General features: G+C 46.8%; 1 pseudogene; it reads right to left on the bottom strand.

Moving 5' to 3' along the window:
* Positions 1 to 4,313: 4,313 nt before the first annotated feature.
* LOC119799625 lies at positions 4,314 to 4,444 on the bottom strand (annotated as a pseudogene).
* Positions 4,445 to 11,558: the final 7,114 nt, after the last annotated feature.

The raw sequence follows: 11,558 nt of genomic DNA, 5'->3' as shown, positions 1-11,558 counted from the left end.
CCAGGGAATCTGATGCCACCCTCTGGTCCCTAAGGGCACCTGCATTCATAGCACAACCCCCACTCTCATCTCACACACACACACACACACACACACACACACACACGAGTGCATACTTGTAAAAGTAAATGTAAAATCACAGAGAATGAAAAGCAGCTTATGGCTGCTTTGTCTTACATAACCCTGGTTAAGCTGAGTTGCAGTTTCCCTTCTGTGTTTCTGGCAAGGGAGACAAGAAAGAGAGTCTCATGGGAGATTTGGACACAGCAGGAAGGTAGCAGGTGTTCTGCGGCTCACACGTGGGTTCTCGCTTTTCTGTCGGCTCTGCTTCTCATGGAAGGCAGTCACTGAGCCTGCAATGGCACTGTCCCCTGGATCCTTGTTATCCAACATAGCTCCAAGGCAGGGGCATGCTTCACTCTTTGATGGAGGTCCCCAGCTTCTGCAGGGTATCCACACCACTGGCCCTGACAGGGGTTGTGCTCAGCCAGGTTCCAACTAGCTCTTGCTCTTTCCCATTTTCCTTTCTGTATAATTACAGAATGTGTCACATTCTGCACACACCTTATATGAATAAAGGACACAGCTGCTGGGCATCCCCTGAGGCCACAGACTTAGTTAATACCCGAGAGAGTATGGCAGGGTGAACAAGAAAGGAAAGGATTTCAGACCACTCAGAGAGCGAGAAGTCCATCTTAGTACTGTGGAGAAGGAGAGAAAGTGTCTTGCATCTGGGAGGAGGGAATAAGGAATCTTGTTAATGTGTGACTTAGAGGATGTCGGGGAAGTGTGGAGGAGGATGCACTTAGATGAGGGATATTCGTTACAGGGCAGGGAATAGGCACCTTGGGTTGAGGTGTATTCATATACATGTGACGGATATGTTAAAACTCTCTGGTCTGGTGGCCTATGGCAACTGGAAGTCTGTAAACTTCCCCAGGGCAAGAGAGATTGGTGTCTGTCCATTGCCCTGGAACGCAGATGCCTAGAGAGTCCAGAATCAACTAGAGGATGGAGACAGAGAGGGCTGTGGGTAAGCCTACCTTGAGCAGCATCTTGTCTGGTATTTGACATTTCTCTCCTGGAGCCCTGGTACCTGATGAGCCGGGGACATATTCACAGATGGGTTCTCGGTAAGGTGCTTGCCAGTAGTTAAGAGGCTTCAAGAAAGTGTGGCCTGGTTAACCCTAGTTTAAATCTATCCTACACATACATACAATCATACATACATATATATATATATATATGTGTGTGTGTGTGTGTGTGTGTGTGTGTATGTGTGTGTGTCTGTGTGTGTGTGTGTGTGTATGTATATATATGTAGGTGGAATTTTCTGTCCCACCAGCTAACTCCTAATAACCACACAGAGCCTTCTTATTAATCATAAAATCTCAGCCAATAGTTTAGGCTTGTTACTAGCTAGCTCTTATAACTTAAATTAACCCATTTTATAAATATACATGTTGCCACATGACTTGTGGCATTCACCTGTCCTCCTACATGTCTTCTTCCCTCTCCATCTGGCTGGCAGCTCTGCCTTTCTTCCCAGAGTTCTCTCTGTCTGGCTCTCCCATCTCTACCTCTTCCTGCCTAGCTATTGACCATTTAGCTCTTTATTTAACCAATGAGAGCAGTGTACAAAAAGATTGTACCCACAACACATATATACTATTCTCAAACAATTAATCAAATTTGTAAAATATCAACTTAACTAATAGGCACATTTTTGGAGTACACGTGAGAAGCAAATGCATCTATCAAAACAGTGCCGACTGAGAAACATTAATAGTCAACTTGGCAAAACTAGAGTGACCTGGAATGAGAACCTCAACTGAAGAGCTGCCTCTATCGTACTGGTCTATGGGCATGTCTGTGGGACATTTTCTTAGCTGCTAATTACCCCTCCCCTGAGAGGGGGCAGCCCTGGTGGCCTGGACTACACACACACACACACACACACACACACACACACACACACACAAGACAGACAGATGGTGTTCTGTTCCTTTCATTGAATCTTGACATTGATACAGTGTGAAGCCCAGAGGATGAGAGGTTGTGACAACCAAGAGTGATTTCTCTGAACCCCTGAGGCCCCTTAGCTCTGTGTCTATTGTGCGCAACTCCCAGCTCTGTTGGTGAAGGAGAAACCATCACACCTTCACGCTTTCTTCTCTCCCATCCACACTGACCATTTCCCCCTTGCCTGCCTCCAGCTTGAGTGACTGAGGCCTAGCTGCTGAGAGTCATGCACTATACTTCTGACCTGAATTGACCACATATCAGCTACAGTCATCTGGAGCCCAAGTTTCTCCCTTGTCTCTGCTCTTCTGGTAAGGACGTGACTTCTAGCTCATGCCTGGTGAACTATGATCTTGCTCCATCCTTTTCCCCTGAAGCATGCTTCCCTGTTGTGTGAAGGGGCACATAGTCTAAAATCCTGCAGCCCTGACACCTCTGATGACATCTGTCATTGCTTTTTCTTTGCAGTTGACCTGGCCTTCCCATGAGCACTGACATGCCCTCTCCAGAATGGCTGAAAATACTGTACCCAACCTTTCCTTGGCTTAGTGCAAGGCACTCAGAGCCTGACACCTGCTAAGCAAGAGTTTCAGCACTAAGCTGCACCCCAGTCCATGGTCCACCTCTAACCACCCTGAGAAAGTTCATGCTTTCATACCCAGAGCTGCCTTTCCTTGCTCCTGTGACCATTAGCAGTCTTTGTGTGATCAAACTTGGGGCCACAATCTGTATTCTAAGAAATAAAGTTTGACTATTGATCCTCAAGAAGCCAATTAAAAGAACCAAATTAATAATTCAAAGAAGGATGATACAGCTCCTTTGGATATCAGTGTGGTGATATCTCAGAAAATCAGGAAACAACCTTCCTCAAGACCCAGCAATACTATTTTGGGGGATATACCCAAAGGATGCTCAATCGTGCCACAAGGACATGTGCTCAACCATGTTCATAGCAGCATTGTTTGTGATAGCCAGAACCTGGAAACAATCTAAATGCCCCTCGACTGAAGAATGGATAAGGAAAATGTGGTACATTTACACAATGGAGTACTACACAGCAGGAAAAAAATGACATCTTGAAATTTGCAGGCAAATTGATGGATCTAGAAAACATCATATCAAGTGAAGTAACCCAGACCCAGAAATGCAATTATCATATATACTCACTCATAAGTGGTTTTTTAACAGAAGCAAATAAAACCAGCCTACAAATTAATCCCAGAGAACCTAGACAACAATGAGGACTCTAAGAGAGACATACATGGATCTAATTTACGTGGGAAGTAGAAAAAGACAAGATCTCCTGATTAAATTGGGAGCATGTGGACCTTGGGAAAGGGCTGAAGGGGAGGGGAAAGGCAGGGAGAGGAGTAGAGAAAAATGTAGAGCCCAATTAAAGTCAATAAGAATATAAAAAATAATAATAATACAAAGCAGGAAAGGGATATGTCCACACTGGTAAGAAGGACACAGAGATCTACTGACCCCCTTCCTGTCAATCTTTGGGGTCCTGAAATAAGATTAATGCTTAAATAGAGGGCCGCGAGCTTGCACTCCTAACTCATCCTGGTCGAGGAGTTGGCCTGTTCATCTCTGACCCATCATTGATCTGGAATAGACCACCTTAAGGTGGTCTGCCAGGTTGTCAGAAGTCTCTTTCTGGGAGAAAAGTCCCCTTTGCTTCTTTTTCCCTCTCCCAGCATGAGATTCCTGAGGAAATTCTCATTTTGGAGGGGTCCATCGTTTCAATTGTTGGATGCTCAGACTGAGGACTTAGTGTCTCTTTACAATGTTTCCATTTCTGCCAGCCAGCTACAATGAAGACAGAAGTGTCCACTTCAGAGAGGAAAGCTCCCACCAGCCCAGAATTCATAGTGAACAGTGAACCGGTTCTGTGAGGCTGAGCTCCCCACAACTTTTCCCTGCAGGAACCTGACTTGGCTGAGTCACAGCAGAAGCAAGGGGGCCTTGACTCAGGGACCCACACTGCCACTGCCAGGTGTACATGATGCAAATGTGGCCTGAGAGACCTACTGATGGGACGAGGTGGGAACCACGATGAAGACAAAGCCAAGGATACTACTACAGCTAAGTCCCTGATGCCAACCTACTGAGTATCTGCAAGCATCCCTAATACCTGCCCCTCCTATCAGAACATTCACTGCAGCAATATTTACAAAACAAACGCAGCTAAACCATGGGGAAGCCCAACAATAGCAGATTAACCTCCTGAAATAAACTCTGCCTCTACCATTTGCTCATCCTCTTTCCTTTTTTACAGGGGAGGGTGTGACATGCAGGGCCACAAGTTATGTCGTCAAGTTTTCCAAATTTAGGGCAATTGCAAGGGTCAACACATGCTAAGTCCAGTGGAGCCGCCTCACTCTGGGAAAGCCACCTTTGTGACCTACCAGGTAAGTATGCCAATTGTCAATCAAAAAGAAAAAGTACTCAGAATGTGGGGAGTCAGCTCTTGCTTGCTGGGTCAGCATGATGACCTGAGTTTAATCCCCAGAACCCATGTTTAAAAATATAGCACAGAGACAGGAGGACACTGAGGTTCACAAGACAGAAAGCCTACTTGCTAGAGTTTCATACCAGAGAGATACCCTGCCTCAGCTAAAAAAAAAAAAAAAAAAAAAAAAAAAAAAAAGGACCATAGCACTTGCTGCTGAGCCTGGAACCGGAGTTCAATCCCTAGCACTGCTGATGGGAGGAAAGAACTAACTCATGTTTTCCTCTGTCCTTTATGTGTGTACTATGAAATGCACATGCTCATACTCTCCCCACACACACACACACGTGCGCACACACACAACAATAATAAATGTTTGAAAGAAAACAATCAACAACAAAAACCAAGGTGACTAGCTTCTGAGGAAGGACAACCTTTGGAGTAGCGGAACACAACCAACAGGATGAAATCTACTCCAAAGGTCAAAGGTTGTTCATTAGTCTGGCTTACATGGTACAGGCTGCTCTTCCAACAATGTCTTCACCAGAGCTAGAAGCAGTAGTCATTCAGTCTGTGAAGTTACAGGCTTCCTCTGTTCCAACCTGGTGCTGCAGGCCTGGAGGAGCCCTGGAGAGACACTGGTCTTCGGCTCACTTTGGGAGGCTAAAGGAGCCAGCATGAGCAGAGGCGAACATCAGGACAGATGTTTACAGCGGGAAGAAGTGAAGGTAGGCCAACTTTGACCTCAGACCAGAGTCACTATGGAAAGTGCCACCCATTCTAGGGGACACACACACGTACCACCATGCTCTTTTTTCTTTCTGGGGTGGGGTCTTAGGCCCTCAATTAATCCTCCTGAAATGCCCTCATAGGCTCACCCAGAGGTGTATCTCTTATGTATCCCTTAGTTGATTCCAGGTCCAATCAACTTGATGATCGAGATTAACCCTGACACCAAGAATACAGTGCAAACCTGAGATTATCATATTCAAGAGGAAGGGTTTAATCTGGGTCATGATTTCAGACACTTCAGACCATGGTTGCTGGCCTCATTGTTCTGAGACATCATGGTAGTGTGGTGGATAACAGAGCTACTCACAATACCTGGAAATAAAGGAGAGAGATGAAGGGATAGGGGTTGCATTAAACCCTTCAAGAGCATGCTCCCAGGAATGTGGCACTAGACCCCACCTTCTAGAGGCTCCATCACCTCCCAGTAGTACCTCGGGCTATGTTACTAGGAGATACTTACCCTAATCATGGCAGCTCCAGGTCCTGCCTGAGGAGTGCAAGTTCTTTCTGTAGGAAATGGGTGCTCTTGGAAGGCTTTGAAACTAAGGAATAAGGTACTGAAATTGACAAAGAAACAGGTCACTGTAGGAAGGGGTTGAAAAAGGACAAAATTAGGTAAAAGTATAAGCAGCTTCTAATAATTGTGATTTCTTTGCAGTTTTTGTTCATTTTGTTTTTATGAAGAGAAGGAGCCCACAGGACAGGGATAAAGCACAGATCCTGACTTAAGAGTCAGCAGTGGGACCGAGTCCACACAGGAAGGCGAGAGCTGACAGGACAGCGTCTGTGCCTCTGGAGGCTGCAAGGAAGACATGAGCGTTTGTGGAATAGGAATGTGTGAAGTGGAGAGTGTCGTTTGTCACAGAGGTTCCCTTCCTCTCTCCTTTTCTCTGGTGCCCTAGTCACTGTTCTGTTGCTGTGAAGAGACGCCACCACCAAGGAAAGCATTTCGTTGGGGACTCGCTTACGCTTACAGGTTTTAGTCCATTAGCATCGTGGCAGGGATCACGGCAGCACATCTACCTCTGAGCAGTAGCGGAGAACTCTACCCTGATCTGTAGGCCTAGAAAGAGACATTGGCCTAGAGCCCATCCCCAAGGACACATTTCCTCCAAAAAGGTCACACTTCCTCATCCTTCTAATCCTCTCAAGTAGTACCACTCCCTGGTGACTAGGCTTTTAAATACATGAGCCTATGGGGCCACCTTCCTTCTATTCAAAAACCACACCTCCCTCTCTCCCTCTCCCTCTCCCTCTCCCTCTCCCTCTCTCTCTCCCCCCCCCCCCACTCTCTCTCCTTTTTTGAAACAGGGTCACGTGTAGCTCAGGCTGGCCCCTAAACTCACTAGATAGTCAAGGATGACCATGAATTTCTAATCCTCCTGTTACCAGCCTCCCTGTGATTGGATAACAGGTGTCACCCACCATGTGGGTTCTGCGCAGTGCTGGGGATGGAAGCCAGAGCTTCATATAAGTTAGAGGAGCAATCTCCCCACTAGGCTGTGTCCCCTAGCCCGGGCCTCTCCTGTCTTAGTGATGAAGAGATGACAAGGGAGTGCAGTTCTCTGAGCACAGAGGGTCAGGGCGAGAGGTGTGGCTTGAGGAGTGTGGACAAGTTTCCGATCCCTACAGCTGATACCGCTGCAGTGTGTGTGACATGTCAGCCCCTGCTATACACACTCATTTCATCCCCACAAGAAGACTGATGGGCACGGTGATATTACCATGCTCATCTATACAAGGGAAAACAAGGCACTGAGAACTTACAGCTACCTAGGTAGTAAGTGGCAAAGTTGCATTTGAATCCAGGAAGCCACCAATCAATATGGAACTTAGTGAACAATAACCCAGAATGACTGGGAGATAAAACCATAATAAAACCATAATGCAAACTCAGCATTGGTTGAAGAGTGTGTATTTGGGCAGTGGAATGGCTTGGCCCTAGGAGCGTTTTCTGTGTGAACATGAGGACGCAGTTCAGCAACCACATAAAAAGCTAGGTGTGGCCACACCTATAACACCATTGCTGTTGGGTGGACACAACAGGATTCGTGGGGCTTGTTGGCCAGCGAGTCTAGATGCTCAAACATGGGCTCCGGGTACAGTGAGAGACCCTGTCAGTCAGAATTTCTCCTTCTCAAAGAAAACCAAGCCTACAAATCACAATCCCAGGGAGCCTAGACAACAAAGAGGACCCTAAGAGAGACGTGCATGGATCTAATCTGCATGGGAAGTAGAAAAAGACAAGATCTCATAAACAAATTAGGAGTATGGGGATCATGGGAACAGGTGGAAGGAAAGGGGAAAGAAGGGAGGAGAGGGGAGAAAAATATATAACTCAATAAAAACATTTTTAAAAAAAAGAATCCCTGCTTCTGCCCACACTCCAGAGAGAAACTTAAAGGACCTAGCTCCTGCTGCCTCACTTCCTCCTCCTCTTCTTTTCCCAAAAGAAAGACATCCAGGGCTGTGAAGTGCTACCGGCTGTGGAGTTCCCAGAAGGCAGCTTGAAGTCCTTGTGAGAATGCTCAGTTGGGCCATTCTCTTGGAGAATGCCAGCTGAGGGCAAGTGGCCACCACACTGAGCACACAGCCACCAGGCAGCAGCAAGAGTGTGGCTTCTCAGCCACCAGTCTCTGCCTTGTCCCCCTGTGGAACTGGAAGTTCTTCAAGTGTTCGGGCGAAGAGCTGTTGCCAGCGACACTGAATCAAAGGATCTAAAGATAGACAAAGAAAACACTCAAAGAGAATGTGTAAATCAGATTATTTGGGAAAGCTAGCAAGGAAAAACTACAGAATAGGTGTAGAGCCAGAAAGCTGAATCTCAGCCTCATGGTTTTAGCAGCAGTTACACTCTTGTTGCTATCTGCTTGCTAGCAGCTCTCTTCTCTCTCTTCTCACTGTTTATTGGTTATAAGAAGGAAAAAAACCCTCAGGTCACCTTCATGGTACATAAACATGCAGGAGGCTCTTGTGTTCACAGATGAGTATTAGGGGAACCAGGAATGTGAAACACACAGGGTTGTCTCTTCAATGGGAGAGATGTATAACCCATGCTCTTCCCAGAAGGCTGAAGTGGGTGTGGTTAATAGCCTGGTGGTCTGTCTACGTGGTTGAAATAAGCTCTTCCCTCAAACTCTTACCTTGAGCTTGTTCTTCTTGGTTAATCTACAGAACCCATCTTTATGGAAAATGTCACTTATACTTTACAAAACGTTTCCATGTAGTCAAGTCTTAAGCTTTGTTGTGCATATGGGATTGAGTTAATTAACACCAGGAAACATTTCCCCAATTGTTCTGTGCTTAAACATGCCTAAAATAAACCACCCATGGTCAGACTCTTGAAGTTCAAACCAACACCAGCTACCGAGTTGTGTTGAACCTAACTTCCTTCTTGCCTATTGCAGATCAACACTCTGCTGGCCACGGTGTTGGCAGAGGCCCCCAAATGAAAGCATTCATATCAGAGAATTGAGCTACCTGACCTAACAGAATGCTTCCGTCATCACCCTCCAATATATCTGGGGGGGGGGGGGTCCCTTCCTAGCATCTGTGAGGGTAAACATGCCTTTCTTGCCAGGGAAAAATTCTCAAAGTTAGGGATAAAAAGATGGCTCAGTCAGCAAAGTCCTTGCTATGCAAGCATGAGGACTTGAGTTTGATTCCCAGAACCTATGGTCTGGGGGTGCATGCTTGCAATCTCAGCATTTATAGGCAGAAACAGAAGGATTCCTGGTCCATGCTGTCTGAATAGCCTACCAGTGAGCCTCAGGCCAGTGAGAAACACCTCAGAAAACCTGGTAAATGGTGCCTGAGGAATGACCCCCAAGGCTCAACTCTGGCCTCCACACACATGTACACACGAATGCATACAGATTCTCTCTCTCTCTCTCTCTCTCTCTCTCTCTCTCTCTCTCTCTCTCTCTCTCTCACACACACACACACACACACACAATCTGAAGGGGCTCCAAGAAGTTCCCCTCCCCAGCCATCTGTGTATGTGACATTGTAAGTTTTTGGAGGAAAAACACAGCAGAGAGAAAGTCTGTAGGACGCACAGAGCTGACACACCAGAAAACCCTCCTTCACGTAACTTCTTCCAAAGAACATTTTCAAATGTCACTCTGGGGAAGTGGATCCATGTTCCGTTCCGCAGTTTCACGCTATTAGGGAAGCACTCAGAGAAACTGGGATGAGAGCGGCATGCGGGGAGGGGCTTACCATCCTCGCAGTATCATCTCTTAATTCTGTGTTGAAGTTCGCTCTCTGCCCTGCCCACCATGGCCTATTTTAGTCTGCTGTGCCCCTCTCTCTCTTTTAAAGTCATTTTTTAAAAGTGCTCACATGTATATATTTGTTACACATTTCCCTCGGTTCCCTCCTTCCCTTCCCCCACCAGTCCTCTGTACCCCCAGGTAATTTCACTTCTCCTTTCCTCTTATATATGTGGATGCGATTTTATGTGTTTTTGTGAAACTAGGAACTAAAACTGAGAGAAAAGACACTTGGTCTTTCTGAGGCTGACTTAATCCTCTTAATATGATTAAGTTGATCTTCTTTCCTGAGAATGGCAGTCTTGTTCGTGAAGGATGCAAACACAGTCTACTGATGTGGGAGAGTCTTCTGTTTGAGTTGATTTCATTGGCTAATAAAGAAACTGCCTGGCCCATTTGATAGACCGCCCCTTAGGTGGGTGGAGTAGACAGAACAGGAAGAGGAAGTGAGGTAGAAGGATCAGTAAGATGCCACACCTCTCCTAAGTTAGGCAGACCGCTGTGCCTCTCCTCAGAGAGAAGCCAGACACGATGAAGCTCCAGCCCAAGATGGACGTACGCTAGAATCTACCTGGTAAGGCACCACTTTGTGGTGCTACACAGATTATTCGATATGGGTTAGTCAAGATGTGAGTAAGAGGCTGAAAATAATGGGCCAGGCAGTCTTTAAAAGAATACAGTTTCCGTGTAATTATTTCGGGGCACAAGCTAGTGCGGCGATCAGGAGCAAGGCTGCAGGAAAGCAGCCCACAGCTCATCACTACAGTCTACTGTGTATACATATCACGTTTCCTTTATCCGGTCCTCTGTTGACGGACACCTAGGCTGGCTCTGCTATAGCTATTGTGCACAGTGCTACTGTAAATGCAGATATCCTAGCATCTCTGTGCTGTGGTGACTTGAAGCCCTTTAGTGAACACCCAGGAGGGATAGAGGGGGTCATGTAGAAGATCAGATTTAGTGTTTTAAAGAACCTCCACACCGATTCCCCTTGGGCTGGGCTGGTTTGCATTCCCACAGGCAGTCTCAAAGGGTCATCCCCTTGGGTCCACAGTCTCACCAGGGTTCGTTGTCAGGTGTCTGAGGCCACCCCAGTCCTTGGTGTGCAGTGCTCCTTCTTTGTTGTCTAAGGTCCACATCACAGTATCTGTACCTGCTGTGCAATCTCCCTCCTCTCCCTGACCCTCCTGTCTTCAGCTGATGAGGACCCCTGGGGCCACACCCAGAACAGGCAGACTGTCCCCACCTAAAGGCTCCTAACCCCATCACAGCTTTACTCTCCCTTAAGCCATGTCAGGTGGTGTTTCCTTAGGGTGTGGGCATGAGGATGTGGATATCTTTGGGGGCCACTATTCACCACCATTTGGCCTACCCAAGGGTCTCTCTGGCTGTCCTTCATATGTGTACTAAGGGCAAACAAGGCACCCCACTAAAGAGTTCTCTTAAATGTGTCTGGAAATGTCCATACTGTCCTTTCTTTTCATTCATACATTTATTCACTCACTTATGCTTTTGAAACTGTCTATCCCAGACTGGCCTCCAGCACACTCTGCCTCCTGCGCCTGCCTCCTGAGTGCTGGGGTGACAACGCCAGATTATGCCCAATTCATGCAGTGCTGGGGATGGAACTTTGTGCATGCTAGGCAAGGGCCCTACCAAATAGTCTATAACTATATCCCCAGTTCTCAAAGGCTTTGCAGTAAGAGTGTATGGTTGGCAGGAGCATCTCTTCTTGATATGTGCAAGATATTTGGGAACCATGACTTATGGCTAGATTCTGAACCCTGGGGAAGCTCTGGCCTGTCTCTTGGCTAATTGACTTTCCTGAGAATAGTCCAGTCTCTAAGGAACGCTCTGCAGTTGCTATTATTTGCTGGTTTTTAGAGTCCTGTCTTGTCTTGAATCATGGAGAGGCAGTAGCCAGAATCTTCTACCTCTCCTCCAGGAAAGGGCGAGGCAGGGAGTGACAGAGCAGGCCTTCTCAATCTGAGTCCTGAATCAGGCCAGCTGAGGCC

The sequence above is a fragment of the Arvicola amphibius genome, chromosome 12, assembly GCF_903992535.2.
Source record: "Arvicola amphibius chromosome 12, mArvAmp1.2, whole genome shotgun sequence".
NCBI lineage: Eukaryota > Metazoa > Chordata > Mammalia > Rodentia > Cricetidae > Arvicola > Arvicola amphibius.
The sequence above is the reverse complement of the archived record's forward strand: the minus strand, read 5'-3'. Positions and strand labels throughout refer to the sequence as shown.